The sequence below is a fragment of the Tupaia chinensis genome, unplaced genomic scaffold (genome assembly GCF_000334495.1).
Source record: "Tupaia chinensis unplaced genomic scaffold, TupChi_1.0 Scaffold000423_1, whole genome shotgun sequence".
Lineage (NCBI taxonomy): Eukaryota > Metazoa > Chordata > Mammalia > Scandentia > Tupaiidae > Tupaia > Tupaia belangeri.
In genome coordinates, this window is record NW_006159928.1 from 3,859,963 (window position 1) to 3,877,293 (window position 17,331).

The following is a 17,331-nucleotide window of genomic DNA, read 5'->3' on the forward strand; positions in this document are numbered from 1 at the left end:
TAAACATTTAGTAGTCTGCCCATGGGAAATACAGTCTGCCTTGCCTCCAGGCCCAGAAGCCTGAAACAAATTAAGTTTCCATCTCTCTCCTGCCAGTTTGTGTTTGAACAGTCTCAAAAGTAGTCTAGTAAATGGGCAGACAAGACTCCACTTGAGTTGCAACCTTGTTTATAACCTAAAGATAAGGAGTCTGCAAAATCACAAACCAAGCTGGGACATGTTAGCCTTATAGTGAAAAATCAAAGAATTGCAATTTAGAGGTAAGATTAGGACAAGGCAGAGAATGAGAATAGCTGCAATTTGTTTGTTCTGCTTTTTCTACATGTCTTAATGGGAGGAGGAGGTCAGAGAAGCTATAGTAGTGTTTAGAAAGTGATCTGTGTCATGGCAGCCTGGCAGTAGACCTATGCAAATTAAAGATCTAAGCCAATATGGAAAACACATTTGCAGCAAGTAAATAATGCCATTTAAAGAGAATGACTGCTAAAGCAGCCCCATTGCCTAATGGGGGCCTACTTGTTCATCCAACAAAAATTCACTGCCTGGCCCTAGAGCTGGCACAGTCATGCAATGGTGAGAAACAACCCTTCCCCTGTAGTCTCATTTTTATACACAAGATTAAATACACACACACACACACACACATAATTTTTTGAACCCTAATATTTGTAATAAAGGCCTAGCAAGTGGGGCAGGGGGTAGGGTGGTGCGGGGATGCTGTTCTTTGGGCAAATTAGGTAATCATATTCCTATACTGACCTATACCTGTGGAATTTCTCCTCTCTGCAAGAGGTCCTAGCACAAACAAACATGCACACCATTCCCTAATTCTTGTGATGCCTCAGTTTTCCAGCCACAGGTTTTTTGTTTCTTTCCTTTTTTAGAGATATTTTTTGCTAAAGGACACACACACTCGCCAGAGAATAGAAAGCGAGAAACTAACCCCCGTGGGGACCAGCCACAGGTTTTTTGTTTCTTTGGTTTTTTTTAGAGATATTTTTTGCTAAAGGACACACACACTCGCCAGAGAATAGAAAGCGAGAAACTAACCCCCGTGGGGACAGACATGCCACAATCCCTTCTCCTCCACTCTCCTCTCAAGATTTTGGGCATGCGTGCTCATGCACCCCATGTGGGTTTTAAGCCACCGGGTCTGGGACTCAAACCACAGTCTACTACATAGGAATCTAGAGACACAACCATTACACGATCTGCTGGTCGCTCCAACCAATTTTTTGACTGCTCTAGACTTTCCCATCTGTTAACATGGGAACTATAAGATCTGAATTATAGTAATCAAGGACACAACTGCCTAATGTAATAGGGCTGTATACTTGGAGTTCGGAAGTTTAAATTGTCCAGATTAAGACAATATAAGTTAGATAAGGCGAATGACTGACCTGCTTTTCTATTTCACTTAGTCCAGGGAGCAACAGATTCTGATGGCTTCGTATCGATAATAATTACAATGTCACCTTCATACGTAATACAGTAACTCTGTGAAGAGGCTGGAAGAATAAACATACATAAGAAAAATAATTGTGGTGGAGTTGGCATGAACCTAAAAAAACAAAATTCTAATAAAAAGGTACAAACTTAACAATACTTTATGTCAGAATCGATCCCTTCTAACAGAATAATCCACATACTATGTGGCTGAAGTATCATCTCTCAGAGAGAACTTTCTACCCATCCTGACTCAAAACAAAATCGTAATAAAATCTAGATATAGAAGGATCAGGCTCCATGCTGTGTGTTACATATACTCTGTTTGCTCTTCAATATATATTAATACGTTCGGTTGTAAATTCTCCAAACGCGAATATCCATTCCAATGCCTATTTTCCTTTATCTTAAATATATACAATCAGACTCATTACACTTCTCATCTCTCCAGCTCTTTTTTATTTTATTTAGATTTCCATTCACTCATTTCCATAAATAATAAACAGGATCAGATGGTGACACAGCAGCAAGGTGAGATGCTCTGTGAGGCAATTCCATGTGGGAAGGTTCTGGGTTCATGTTGGGAAACGGAGACTATTTTGAGCACACAAGGCAGGTGGATGCCAGTGACCTGGAGCTGGCGGAAGCTAGGGCAAGATTGCAGCACCCAGACCACAATGAGGATGCTCTCTCTCTCGCTCTCTCACTCATGGAAGAAATGAATTATAAACAAAGACACACAAATAGAAACCAACACCCAGGTCAAGAGCAAGAATGCTGACAACTGTTTACATGGATCTTTGTTCCTCTCTGTTCCGTCCTCCTGCCCAAGTCTCCAGCCCAAGTTATCCATCACTCTGCCTTCTATATACTTTTATTCTTTTGTAGTGTGGACTGGACATTTGTGTCTCCTCAAGAGTCACATGTTGAAACGCTGTTCCCCAATGTAATAACATTAGGAGGCAGTGCCTTTAAGTAATTTAGATTTGATGAGGTCCTGAGGATGGAGACCTAATGAATGGCATTAGTACCCTTATAAGAGTTCTAAGAGAGCTTATTTACCTTCTCTGTAATCTACCATAAGAGGATATAACAAGAAGTTGGCTGTTTGCCATCAGGAAGAGAACCTTCATCAGAACCTGACCATATTGGCAGCCTGATCTTGGACTTCCAGCCTCCATAACTATCAGAAATAAATTTCTGTTGTTTGTAAGCCACTCAGTCCATGGTATTTTTGTTCTATCAACCCAAACAAACCTACCTTCATTGTTAATAATAGTTTTATTGCAGATAACACATACTTAAAGCAATATTTTTTTAGATTAAACTGTTTTAGTGGGTTTTTTAAAGGTTACTATGTCACCTAAGTGGCATACAACATCTGAATTTTGTTTTAATCACTCCAATAGCTATAATTCAACTATGCTATATACAATTGTGGTTTATTCATTCTGACTACTAAGTAATACCACATTTATGAGTTTTTTTTTTTTTAATACACTCTCCTCTTGGGAGTTGCTTGAATTTTTATACAAATTATTTACTTTTTTATGCAATTATAAGCAATACTGCTACGAACATTCTTCTACATGTTTTTGAGAGCATACAAGTAAAAATGTTACCTGATTTTGTATCTAGGAGAAGAACTGATAGGTCATAGGATATACAAGTATTTATTTTTCACAAACTAATACCAAATTGTTTTCCAAAGTGGTTATACCAATTTATCCTTTCACCAGTAATGTGTAAATGACCTTATTCATCTATATATCTCCAACAACACTTTGACTGGATAGCTATAAAAAGCATTTTCTTATAGTTATCATTTATGGGAATCTAATTACTAACTGAGTTAACTATATTGATATGCTTGTTGTCTAATGGCTTTCTAACTGGTTTGCCAGACAATTGTTCTTAGTACCTCATAATGAGTGATTGATTCTGGCTAAGAAAATGTTTCTCAAAAATCTAATTTGTTTTCTAGAATGTTAGCTTTCTCACAAACAGTACATTCATAGACACCGTATTCATGTTATTTGACCTATATGACTGTTTTTTTGTTTTGTTTTGGTTTGGTTTTTTTTTTGCCTCTGCTGGGTACTTTTATCACCTAATAACTCTAGAAATTCCAGAGTGAAAGCTAGTGAATCTCAAAGGCAAAGATTGTTTTCTGAATTTTGCTAATTCTTATCTTATGTATGAGAACTATTTCCAACTTAGATGTTTAGCTTAATAGGAGGATAGACCCCTTAATTTGATTTATATTAGACCTAAAATCAGCTCTTTGGGCAGATATACTTCAAAATATCACTATGCTTTTATGTGGGACTGAAACATACAGATAAACATTAGAGACCATAAAAAAAAAGATAATGTTTTTCCCATTCATCTTATATAGGATTAATTTACTTTCTAGAAGATATCATTTATAAAAGGACTGAAGTAGGTTAAAAACTTCTTGGAAAGATATTAATCACTGTTCTAGTGACATTATTATATTTGGGGGTAGCAGGGAACATCTACAGTTCATCTCACATACTCTACCTGAAAATACCAATTTTTCTTCATCCTTTCCAAAAAGATTGTGATATTGCATGCTCTTTTCCCTTGATATCCAATACTAATAAACTTTCTCATATTTGATAGGTGTTGGAAAAGAGAGACAGGAAAATAAGAACTTAAAGGCCAGAGCATAGGAATCATAAGCCAGAATGACAGAATCATGATACAAGTGGTCTCCAGTCTGAATTCTAGGGATGCTACCTTGGTTAAAAGTACATGACACTTCTCCAGGCAAAACGATGACATGGTCATATCTTTTATATGGGTATAGCTCAACTGGGATGGAATATAGAAATTATGTAGCCAAATCCAATCACTAGCCTCTCAAAACAAAGACCCTTTCCTTTTTATAATTATAATTTACTTTCATCTTTGGCAAAAATTAGAAATAGATTTGTTTTTGGAACTTATTTCAAATGTATTTTGCTATGAACTAATCGGCACAGGATTGTTCATTGCTTTTAAAAAAAGATAATCCAGTTTGAAATAATATTTTCTCATGGATTAATTTTTAAGTCAGTTTTAATAATAAGTGATCTTAGATTTGTACATCTTTCAGTTTATAGTTTTGTTTTTTTTTTTTTGAGAGATTTTCGCTATAGGGCGCATGCGCTCGCCAGACAGACAGAGAGAGACATAGAGACAGAAAGCGAGAAATCACCCCCCAGGGGGGATGGTCACGCCGCAATCCCTTCTCCTCCATTCTCCTCTCGAGATCTTGGGCACGCATGCACTCGCACCCAGCGTGAGTTCTAAGCCACCGGGTCCGGGACACAAACCGCGGTCAACGATGTGGGAGTCCAGCAACATAGCCATTACTCTAACTGCTGGTTCCTTCAATTTATAGTTTTAAAACAGCCAAACAAAAATAAGTCAATCTACATCATCGACTATCAAGGATGAAGATCTTAATTCTCCAGTTTTGCCAAGGTAGACGTTTGTGTTTATTCTTAGTATAAAATATATTGTCATCTACAGATAGAAATAAATTATTTGGCAAATTGACTATGTTCCTCCAATTGGTTATAGGACATTCATTTAGCTGTTCACTATTAATGTGCAGCTTGTTGTAAGGCATCTAAATATACATAACATATAGCCTTCTGTAGATGCTAATAACTACACATTATACCTCCGGGGTGGTAGACAATTTAAACAGAAAAAAAGAAAAACAGATGAGAACACAGGTCATTACCAATAGCTAAAAGTGAAACTTTCACAATGAGGCACTATCCTGCAATAGCTCTCCCAACTGCTTATAGTAAAATCACATCCAAATAATCAAACAACATGCTTGATACATAGTCTTTCTGGAAATATACAGCTGGTACACAGTGAATTCTGACTCCAAGTTAGCGTATATATCCCTCATTTCTTACTCTCTAGAATAAAGGGGAACCAGCAGTTAGCGTAATGGCTATGTCGCTGGACTCCCACGTAGTCGACCACGGTTTGCGTCTCGGACCCGGTGGCTTAAATCTCATGCTGGGCGCGTGTGCGTGCGTGCCCAAGATCCCGAGAGGAGAATGGAGGAGAAGGGATTGCAGCGTGACCATCCCCCCTGGGGGGTGATTTCTCGCTTTCTGTCTCTATGTCTCTCTCTGTCTGTCTGGCGAGCACACGCGCCCTATAGCGGAAACCTCTCCAAAAAAAAAAAGAAAAAAAAAGAAAAAAGAATAAAGCATGAACTTGTTAGTTTTTGCTTGTTTGTTTCTTTATAAACCAGAGGGCAGGTGTGCTGACCAGAGATAGAGAAACAGAGACAAAGAAAAGGAAAAGTAGAACCACTCCCTTCCCCCAGTGAGGAGTGGTCATGCCGCAAATCCCTTCTTCATTTCTCCATTCTACTGGGATTTGGGGCATGCATGAACATGCACCTGGCATGTTTCTCAAGCCTCTGGGGCAGGGATTCAAATTGCATGGCCAACCATGTGGAATCCAGCTTTCTTAACCATTGGCCTACAGGACCAGCCTGTCCTGGAAGGTTTTAACCAATCAAACTACAACTACAGGTAATCTACTATGTGTCTAGCACTTTGAGAAAAACAAACAAATTATATCCTCAAAGAACTCAGAATTTATATGAAAAGGTATGACTTATGACTGTATAGCTAATAGTTTTCAAACTCAAACATTATGCATTTTGTTTCTTTTCTCTCATTCATTTTGTCATTCAACAAATGTGTGTTTATCACATACTCAGTAAAGAAAGTACAAGTCCCAGGGATATAAAAATAAATAACATAATTCTCTCTTGAAAAGAGTTTAATGTCGGGACCAGCAGTTAGCGTAATGGCTATGTCGCTGGACTCCCATGTAGTCGACTGTGGTTCACGTCCCGGACCCGGTGGCTTAAACTCACGCGGGTGCATGTGCGTGCTTACCCAAGATCCCGAGAGGAGAAGGGAGGAGAAGGGATTGCAGCATGGCCATCCTCCTGGGGGGTGATTTCTTGCTTTCTGTCTCTCTGTCTCTGTCTGTCTGTCTGGCAAGCACACACACCCTATAGCAAAAACTTCTCCAAAAAAAAAAAAAAAGAAAGACTGAAGTGTCGTTTAATGTCTACTAGGGAAGGAAAATGTAATCATACAAGTAAACAAAGTAATAACACTGAAACTAACTTTTGGGTTTGATAAAATGTGTCGATGCACTTAAGATGCTAAGAATAGTGTTCTGGCATATAGAGAAACTCATTAACTATTTATTATTGTTATTGTTATTTTATTTGTATTATTAGATCTGGGTCTACATGACTGGGAATGGATTTGTCAAATGGAAAAGAGAAAGAAAGGTATGGCTTCTTCAACTTAGCCATCAACATTCCTATTTCTTGTGTGTTTATAGCAGTCTCTTTGCTCTTAAGTTTCAGATTTATATGCTCAATGTTTTATGGCTCCTCTCCCTAGGCAACAGCATATATCGTTTATGGGAAGGCAAGGCAGGGTCTAGGCCACTAATGGGGTACACAAACAGAAGTCCCAGGATGTAAGCTTGGAGATTCCCTAAACTGTAAGGATAAGAGAAGAAAAAAAAAAGAAGCACACAGAGATAATATATTCATGGATAGTAAAATATCATAGATGCAAAGTGAAGCTGGAAGTTTAGGGCAGAGTGGAGACATTTACACAGTCACATAGCTCCTTACCTGCAGCCATAAGCGTGATATTTTCTGAAAGCATCTGAAGCTAAAACATGTTACAGTAGTCTTTTTTTACCCCAGCCTCTTCTAAACCTGGTACATTTAATCATCTGTGGAACTTGTGGGATTATTTTAGCTGCACTTCTCATCAGCACCAGCAGTCATCATACAGTGATTTAAATTTTGCAAACAAAATCAACAGCTGGTGAGGGCATTGCTGCTTATATTGCAGAGCTGTGCCATCTGTTTAGGCAGTGCAATTTACAAGACTTCTTAGATGACATATTTCATGATCATTTTATATGTGGGGTTCATGATAAATCCTTCTAGTAGTGTCCTTGGAGGAACGAAAATTGGCATTTGTTATGGCTTTGAAAAATGTCCTATCCAATGAGATGATATTGCTGTATATCACTGAAATTAAGAGACTAATATCTTATAGAAAGGCCCATAACCTACAGGCAGAATTACTGAGGCTGAGAGCTACTAGAGTAAAATTGTATACCCAGAGAGACATTTCAGATTCATTGTCTCCAACCTCAGCTATTACCAGGTTACATTTCCTTGTATTTGTCATTAGTTCCTTTTCCCTTTTCCTTAAGATAGTGTATTGCAAAATTCCACTTTTCTATAAAATTCTACCTTGATCCATCTTCTCTCACCTTTATTTATGGACACTGATCCTACTTGATCAAGAAGGGAAGACCATAAAACAATGGTCTCTTTACCTTTGTCTTCTAGAGCCTGGGGTCTATTTCTTCCACCTGCCTTATCCAGAATCCCCACTTCCCTTGGCAAAGAGAATTTCCTCTTTGCATTTAAAGCTTTCTGTGCTATATATTCCAATTTCTCCTCATTCTTTCGTCAGGTAGAAAAAAGAAGGTGGGAATTAATCTTTGTTCTGTAACTGTTGATTTGGTTTTATAATTTGTCTTCCCTCTTCCTCCTCCTCTTCCTTTTCTTTATCTTCCTCCCTCCTCTTTCACTCTCCATCTACCATTCTTTTTCTTACCCTCTGCCTTTCTCCTTTCCTCTCTTTCCTGTACCTTTCTCTAAAAGTTATGTAACATGTTTTAAATATACAGAGGGAGCTAAGTCTCTCTGATCTGGAATAAATAAAGAAATCTCTCTCTCTCTGGGATTCTATATCCCCCTCTACCTTTTTTTTTTTTTTTTTTCTGTCAAGGGTCTTGAAGAATTTTCTGCAACTTGCTATCTCTACTTCCTAATAAGCAATTTACTCTTCACCCTGCTGTGATCTAGCTTTTGTTCCATGACTCCATGGGAACTGCTCTGGCAAAGGTCACCAAGGACTTTTGTATTTCCAAAGACAATGGATAATTCTCAGTTCTAATCTGACATGATGGTCTGCAGCATTTGACCCCTCTGATTACTCTCTCCCCATTCTGAAAACTTCTACCCTCTTTGTTATCTGTGAAACACTATGCCCCTTGGTACTTTGTAACTGCACTGATGGCAGGCCCTCTTGGCTTTCATTCCGCTTGGGTTTTTTTCCTCCACCTTCATTAGACTGGTACCTTGATTCTAGATTACCTGGAATAGACTCATTAATTCTGTTTTGTGCTTCCCCCAGAGCTACCAATATATTCAATGTGCTTCAATTACAACTATTATATTCTGAACTGGCTTTGACAAAGCTATCTAAATAATTCAGGACAGACTCCTAGCCAGGGAAAGATAGAAAAAAGAATGTAAGGATTAATCTGTTTCCCATAACTGCTGATGTAAAATTAAGCCTTCTCTATGAGTAATTAATATGTGCTACTTGTTTGGTGCTGATTCAAGGTTACTAGTGTGAAAAAATAAGAAAGTATGGTCCACTGGGCAGGGGCTCAGGGGCAGTGGGTCTCTCAAAACATGAGGTTTGTTATTATTGGCTTAAGGGACTGAAGCGAACAGTAGCAGGAGGTAAAGGACAGGTAGAGAGCAACCTGACCATAAATAACCTTGTATGTTATGACAAGGTTATTTGCATTAAAAACAACAATAAAAATGTGGAAGAAATTGTAAGACATGTGCCAGGTCTTATACTCAGAGTTCTTAAATCATTATATCTGAGTTGTGGGTCAGGGAAAAGCTCTCATATAATGGTGAATAAAATCCCCATTATATGAAGAATTTAGGATTTGAGGAGAAAGTTATATACCTAGAATAGTTGACATGATTAAAAATTCAAGATTACCAACTTCAACAGGGCTTTCAGCATCACTTAGTAATCTGGTCACATCTCTCCAAATAGTTTTTTATTGTCACTCTCTACAAGTAGTAACATCAAGGATAGACTCCCATTTCCACCAACCAAATACAAAAACTATCTTGTCTGTTCCATCCTTTCCATTTTTTTTCTTTATGTACCTGCAGAATCAGAGTCCTTTCCTTTCTAAGACTCAATTTCAACTTGTGTTACAGATGCCATTCCTTCTTCCAGGTCCCACTCTTCCAGGGAACTCTTTTTATTTTGTAATAACTTCTCATACTTGATTCTTCAGGTTGTCTCCCTCTTTTTTTCCTTACTAAATCTTTTGCATCAATTTTCAGTAGTACTAGTAACTCCAGTAAACATTAAAACCAAACCTTTCTCTTTTTCTTCACAACCAAAAGACTGAAAAAGTTGCCTGCCTCCTACCTCCTATTATCTCTGACCTAATTCCATTCTAATTTCTTTCAGTATATTATTAACTTTTTTTTGCTAAGGTTATAATGACTAACCTGTTGCTAAACACAGATTCTTCTCAATTTTGTCCTCACCACAGTACTCAACATATCCGGTCATTCCTCTTTCTTTGAAAGATTCTCTTCCCTTGGTATTTATGATTCTCTTTCATCCTATTTTTCTTCTTACTTCTTTAGTTCTTCCTTTGCAAGATACCCTCTTAGTTTATCCTTCTCTACTTTACCTCTAACTGTTAGAATTTCCCATGGCTTCACCCTGAGTTTGCTTTCTTCTTATTGTATTCTTGCTAACTTCTTTACCTCTTCTACTCCTGTCATTTTAAATACTATTTCAGTATCAGCACATTCCAAAGTCATAATGCATTTTTGAATATGAAAATATGTCATGACTTTCCTGATGACCTAATATATCTTATATGGACTTCTAAACAGATTACAGATACAAGTGTAATCGCAAACATAACTGCATACATACTTGCTTATCTTTTCAATATGCTTCTCTATCCATCTCCCTTCATGATCCAAAAGTCAAGATGTCTTAAAAGACTTAAAAACCACTTTATTTATCTCTTTTATATTTATTTTATGCCTAATATATCCTAAATGTAGTTTCTTCTTTGTGATAGCACCCTTTGGGATATAAACTACCGTATTGTCTTTGCTGAAATACTGAGTCATGAAAATCTCCCCACTTCCAATCTTGACTATCCAAATCTATTATTTAAAATTCAATTCTTATAAACTACAATTGGATTCTGCTACTTTCCTATCACAATTTGCCAACAGTTTCCCATTTCACTAAAAACAAACTGCAATATCTTTTTCTTTAAATGCCTGAAGTTTTGTATGAGCACAAAATGAGTAAGAGAGAGAGAGAGAGACAGTATCCCCCAATGGGCCTGTTTACACAACACTACTTTTTCCCTCCATTTCTCCATCCGGTCATATCCTGGGTGCAATCTTACATGCCTAGTATGTTTCTCAAGCCACAGTGCTGGGATACCAATGGTGGTCAGCCATGGAGATCCAAGTTCTTCTGCACAGCACTTACCCAGTGAGCACAAATCCAACATCTTTTATGGACTTAGTACGCTGCATTGTGTAGCCCCTACCTTCCTCTTGAGTTTCATCATGTTTCATTTCTCCCTTCATGTGCTACACAACTATTACAAAAGTCTTTTCTCTGTTTCTAAGATAGATAGATAAAACACAAGTTCCTTAGAACCTCAAGATATTCACACAGAAAATGTTGCTTCTATCTGGAAAGTTCTGACTATCTCCCCTGTCTTCCCACTACCCCCTCCACCCATCTGATCATCTTTTGCATCTTTAATGTCAATTCCTTCTTGAGGACATAGTTTAACTACTAGGACCTCTGAATAGTTTTATCTTTATTTTCCCTGCCAGGTAAGGACCTGTTATAATCTCTCATCACACTCTTTGCTTTTTCCTTTATGCTTTCTGTGATTATTTGTTTAATAGATCCTTCCTCTATTAGACTGCATGCTCCATGAAGGCAGAGAACCAAATGTTTTGTTTGTTTATATCATATCCCCAGAACATAACACAACATTTGTTATACAGTATTAGCAACGTATAGCAAAGAGACCTTCAGAGGTTTTAAGCAAATTGTCATGGTATGACTTAAAATTAGAGAGATCAAAGTAGTGACATCAAAAATGAAATAATAAGAGGAAGCGTGGAAAGAGTAAGGGAAGCATTTGAGGCAGCAATCTGAGCAAGATATAAAGAGAAGCTGAAACAGAACAGCATTCATGGAAGTGAAGAAGTGACAGATTTCAGATCCTTAGGATATATTGTGAATTGGGTTTCGAGAACAACTTACTGTGATTATACAAAGAGAGGCAGGAGCCAAAAGGACTTTCAAGTTTCTGGTATGAGCAACAGGGTATAATGTTATTAATAATGCCAATAAAATAAGAGAATGAGGGAATTTTTTTTTTTTTAGAGGTTTTCGCTATAGGGCACGTGCGCTCGCCAGACAGACAGAGAGAGACAGAGAGACAGAAAGCAAGAAATCACCCCCTGGGGGGATGGTCACGCCACAATCCCTTCCCCTCCACTCTCCTTTCGGGATCTTGGGCACGCACGCACACGCGCCCGGCATGAGTTTTAAGTCACCAGGTCCGGGATGCGAACCGCGGTCGACTACGTGGGAGTCCAGCGACATAGCCATTACGCTAACTGCTGGTTCCCAAGAATGAGGGAATTTTAACAGAAACTAATGAGGTTAATTTTAGATATGTTGAGTTGAAATCTCTGAAATACCTTAAAGCAAAGATGTCTAGCTAGTAGTTATATACAAACCAAGATAGAAGGGAAATTTTCAGAATATGAATTTCAGTGAAAATGACGAGAAAGAATAAATTCTTCTAGGAGAGAAAGAATGTTTAAAAATGGTAGGAAAAAATATAATCTCCACTTCTTCCTAGAAACCCATTAAAATATTTAACAAACAAATAAATAAATAAATATACATACTGAAAGAAGAATAAGAAGAAGGAAGGTAACAGATACAGAGGTACCAACAAATTTAGAGATGCATTTAGTAGTTAAAATGCTTAAAACTGTGAAAGTCAAATTTACAAATGAGATGAATACCTCCAAAAGTTTTTAAAATGTTATGCATGATGCAGTAATAAGCAGTCAGGCTGGACACCAGAGGACTTGCTAAAATATTAAGGTTCTCAGCCTCATAAATAGAGAAATCTTTTCTCTGCCCAGGCAAGAGACCAGTGTTTATTCCCTAAAAAACTAAGCCAGCAATATTATGGAATATGGGTCCAAAATATATAGAAACCAAGTTCAAATGCCTAAGCTGAAAGAAATAAATTAATAGACTGTATGTAAAATATGTAAAGTTAGGAGATTGGTGAGACCTTCAAGCATTCCAATATACATGTATTAGGAGCCCTGGAAAGAGAAGCAAAAGACCAAAGTGTATAAAGATATTTGAAGAAAGAATAGCCAAAAACTTTTCAAATTTGATATGACTATTTATCCAAGATGCCCGATACACACATCGTATCAAAACAGAAAAACTCAAAGACAAAGAAAGTCTTAGCAGCAGCAAAAGAAACATGAAAACCTTTTTATTAGAAATTTCAGTCTGGAAGACAATGGGGTAACAGCTTTGAAATATTAAAAGGAGAAAGGATTGTGGCATGTCACGCTCTCTAGGGGATGATTTCTCACTTTCCCCCTCTTTCTGTTTCTGTCTCTCTTTCTCTGGTGAGCGCATGCACTCTATGACAAAAATCTTTTTTAAAAATTTCCTAAACTAATATGACAAAACTGTGTTAATAGTCTTATGAAATTCAAAGACATGATTTGCATGGCAAAATACTACAAAGAGAACAAAGTATATAGAAGCAAAGATTTTGGATTTTACTGAAATAAAAATTAGTATTAATAAAAACTAGAATGTTTTAAGTTCAGATGCTAATTATAATCCCAAAACAACCACTAAATATTCAAAAACTGTAGTAAAAGAAACAGAAAAGGAATTACAAAGGTTCACTAGGAAATACCTATTGGACAGACAAGAAGATAGAAATTAAAGAACAGACAGATGTAAGACAATTAGAAAACAAATGACAAAATGGCAGACTTAAATACTACCTTACCAGCAATTATTAAATGTGAATGGACTAATTATCCTAATCAAAAGGCAGACACTGAAAGAATGAATAAATTTAAAAAGATGCATTATATGTTGTCTGAAAGAGACACAGTTTAGATTAAAAGATTAAAATAAGTTGAAAATAAAAGGACACAAAAAGAAATATGTAAATAATCAAAGGCGAGCTGGAGTGCTTATATAAAAATCAGGAAAACACAGACTTTAAGAAAAAATTTTACATTAAGATTTTTATCTAATTCTATTAAAGACAATGAAGAATATTTTGTAATAATAAGTGGATTAGGCTAGCCCTATAGCCTTGTGGCTAAGGGAGCAAGATTCCATATGACAGACCACAGTTCAAATCCTGGCCACAGTGGCTTGAAAAACAAGAGAGACATGTATGTGTATATGCTGAAAATCCCAGCAGGATGGAGAAATGGAGGAGAAAGAATTGCAGCTTGCTTTCTCACTTTCTCTCTCTCTCAGTCTCTCTTAGTCTGCCTCTGTCCCTCTCTGGTCAAATAAAATAAATAAATGAGTAAAATAAAGTTTAAAAAAATTTTAAAAAAGTCACACCAAGAGAAATGCAAACCTATGTCCACACAAAAGGTCAGATTTGAATGTTCATAGCAGCATTACTTTTAATTGACAAAAGGGGAAAGCAACTTAAATGTCTCTTACCTAATGACTAAGTAAATTAAATGAGTCATATTCTAATATCACTTAGCAATAAGAATAAATGGAATACTGATATAAGCTACAACATGAATGAACTCAAATGCATTGTGCTAAATAAAAGAAGCCAGTGTCAAAATATAACATGTAGTGTATAATTCAATTTCTTTGAAATGTGCTGAACAGGCAAATCCACAGAGATAGGAGACAGGACAGTGGTTGCCTGGGGCTGAGGTGATGGCCTGGGGAACAGGAATGGGGGGTTACTGCTAATTGATATGGGTTAGGGTTTCCTTTGGGTAAGTTGAGTTCTAAAATTAGATTGTGGTTAGGGTGTGCTCTCTGAACATTACAAAAACTATTAAACTGTAAGGCAAACAAGCAAGTCTAGTTTGCAGTAAATAACAACAGAAACAATAACAAAAGCTTACCGAAACTCAGCCTAATGCCATAAAATTTTAAGTATCTTCATAAAAAGCAAAAAATGTTGTGAGGGCTAGAAGGATAAAATAATTTCATACAGTTCCAAATACCTGTAGAGTGTCCAGTAAATCTAAATTGATGACTCTGAGAACCTTGATCTGGCAAGATCCTCCTGAAACTCGACCATCTCTCTGCCCCATAAAATAAAGGCCAGATAATTATCAACCATTTTCAGTGCTGCTTTTAAAATCATACAGGAATATTTCACACACTATTCCAGTGATGGTTATTGGATCCAGGTAGGATGCTGAATGCAGGGGGAAGAGTTTATTTGAGACTTTATCATCATGACATTGACATGAGATGGAGGTACGGCAACAGAGAAAAAGCAAACATAAATAGCCCAGCAGAGACCTGTTAGGAACAGCACAGAAGATCCAGAAGGGAGAGGAAAGAGGGTCAAGTCAACAGCAGGGAGAAAGAGGGCCAGGACAAGAGATAAACGGGAAAGAAAAGTGACAGAAGAGAAGGGTGAGTCAGAGAAACTCTGATAATACTGAGAAGTTTAGAGAAAAGAGAGCAAAAACTGGGGGTAGGGGAAATTAGACAAAAGAAAGAAAATACATTTGGGCTTTTTGTTGTTGTTGTTCAACCAGCAGAAGGGACATGCTATGGATTAAATGTTTGTGCCCTCTACAACTTCTGTCTTAAAGTCTTAATGTAGTAGTTTTGAAAGGCAGAGTCTTTGGAAGATAAATAGCTCAAGAAGGTGGAGCCCACAGGATGAGATTAATGTTCACGTAAGAAGAGGAAATCAACTAGTCCTCCCTTTCTGCTCTCTGCTTTCTGCTAATGAGAACACAATAAAAAGACATACCATTGTCAACTGCCAACAAGGAAGCAGACTCTCACTAGACGTAGGAACTGCTAGTAACTCCATCTTGACTTCTCAGCACTTCCCAGAACTACAAGAAACAAACTGTTGTTTAAACCACCTATGGTAAGTATATAGTGATATAGAAACCTATAGACATACATATGTCTATGGTACATTTGTTATAGAAGCCCTAGCTCAAAGTGATTAAGACAGGGCACTTTGGGTCACAATATCCAAAGTGATGCAAAAATATAAAGAAGAACTGGGTCAGCAATAAAGTTGCCTAGTTCTGTACAATGCAGAAATCCTGGAATAGAAGAAGTGAATTGCTTGCAATTCCTTAGTGAGTGAGCTAACAAGTAAATATAAATTATTTTCTTTTATCTAATTTATGGTTACTATTAAAAGTAAGAATGATATAAAACTTGGGACCAGCAGTTGGTGTAATGGCTATGTCAGTGGACCCCCAGTAGTCGACCATGTTTTGAGTCCCAGACCTGGTGGCTTAAGCTCACGTGAGGCACATGTGCATGCGTGCCCAAGATCCTGAGAGGAGAAAGGAGGAGAAGGAATTGCTGCGTGGCCATTCCCCATTGGGGGGTGATTTCTCATTTTCTGTCTCTCTGACTTTCTCTTTCTGGCAAGCACGTGCACCCTATAGCAACCCCCTCCCCCCCAAAAAAAGATATAAAACTAAAATGGCAAATAGCAAAATTCATGATTGTCCAACGACTGACAGGAGCAAAACTTTTTGATAAGATTTCATTCTATGTGACCAGCAGATGGCTTAACGGTTATGTCACTGGATTCTCACATAGTTGACTGCAGTTTGAGTCCCAAACTCACTCTGGGTATTTGTGCATGTGTGCCCAAAATCCCAAGAGGAGACTGGAGAAGGGACTGTGGCATGGCTATCAGCTCTGGGGCGGGGTGGGGGAGGGGTGATTTCCCACTTTCTGTCTTTCTGTCTCTACCATGAATGCACACACCCTATAGCAAAATCTCCCTAAAAAAAAAAAAAAAAAAAAAAAAAACATGAGATTTCATTCTGCAACATTTTTTTTTAATTGCCAGAGGGTACATGCACTTTCCAGAGAGAGACAGAGAAAGCACTCCCAATGGGGCATGGTCAAGCCACAATCCTTTCTCCTCCATTTCTCCATCCTGTGGTATTCTGGACATGCATGCACTTGCATTGAGTATGTCTTTCAGACAGCCAGGGGCGGGATTTGAACTGTGGTTGGTTATGCAGTATCTGACTCCTCTAACCATTAAGCTATCAGGCCAATCCCATCTGCAACATTTGATTTAGAATAGACTAACTCGATAGGTATACAGTAATGTCTACACAACAAAATTTCCAATTACAGATGCTATAATTATTGATATGAATTAAAAACTTGATTGCAAGATTTCATTTTCATTGAAAATTTTATGTGGGAAATGATTCTAATGAAAATAATTTCAGCAAAATAAAAATGAACATTAAAACATTGAGTGTGATTTGATTGTGCTAGGTAGGGAGTTGATTAAGGAATTAAATTGGCTTAACAGGAAAAAGCTTCCCAGTATCGATTTCTTATATCCCTGTACATTCTTCTTCATGTGCTCAGGAGACATTTCTGAATTTGTGTATGCTCCCACATAATGAGCCTCTATTTCTGAGGAAGCTTTATTTAGTTGTCCTTCTGATAAACAGTAAGTTCAAGAGAATAAACAGCCCATATTCCCTGGGCTTGGCATGCAGAGGGAGCAGATGATCAAATAGGTTTTTGTTGTCTCTAACTTTTGTGACTAATATAGAGGTTCTGTTTTGAAAGTACCAGAATCTGGCTCCATTATAGTTTAGCTAAGATATTCGGAACAAAA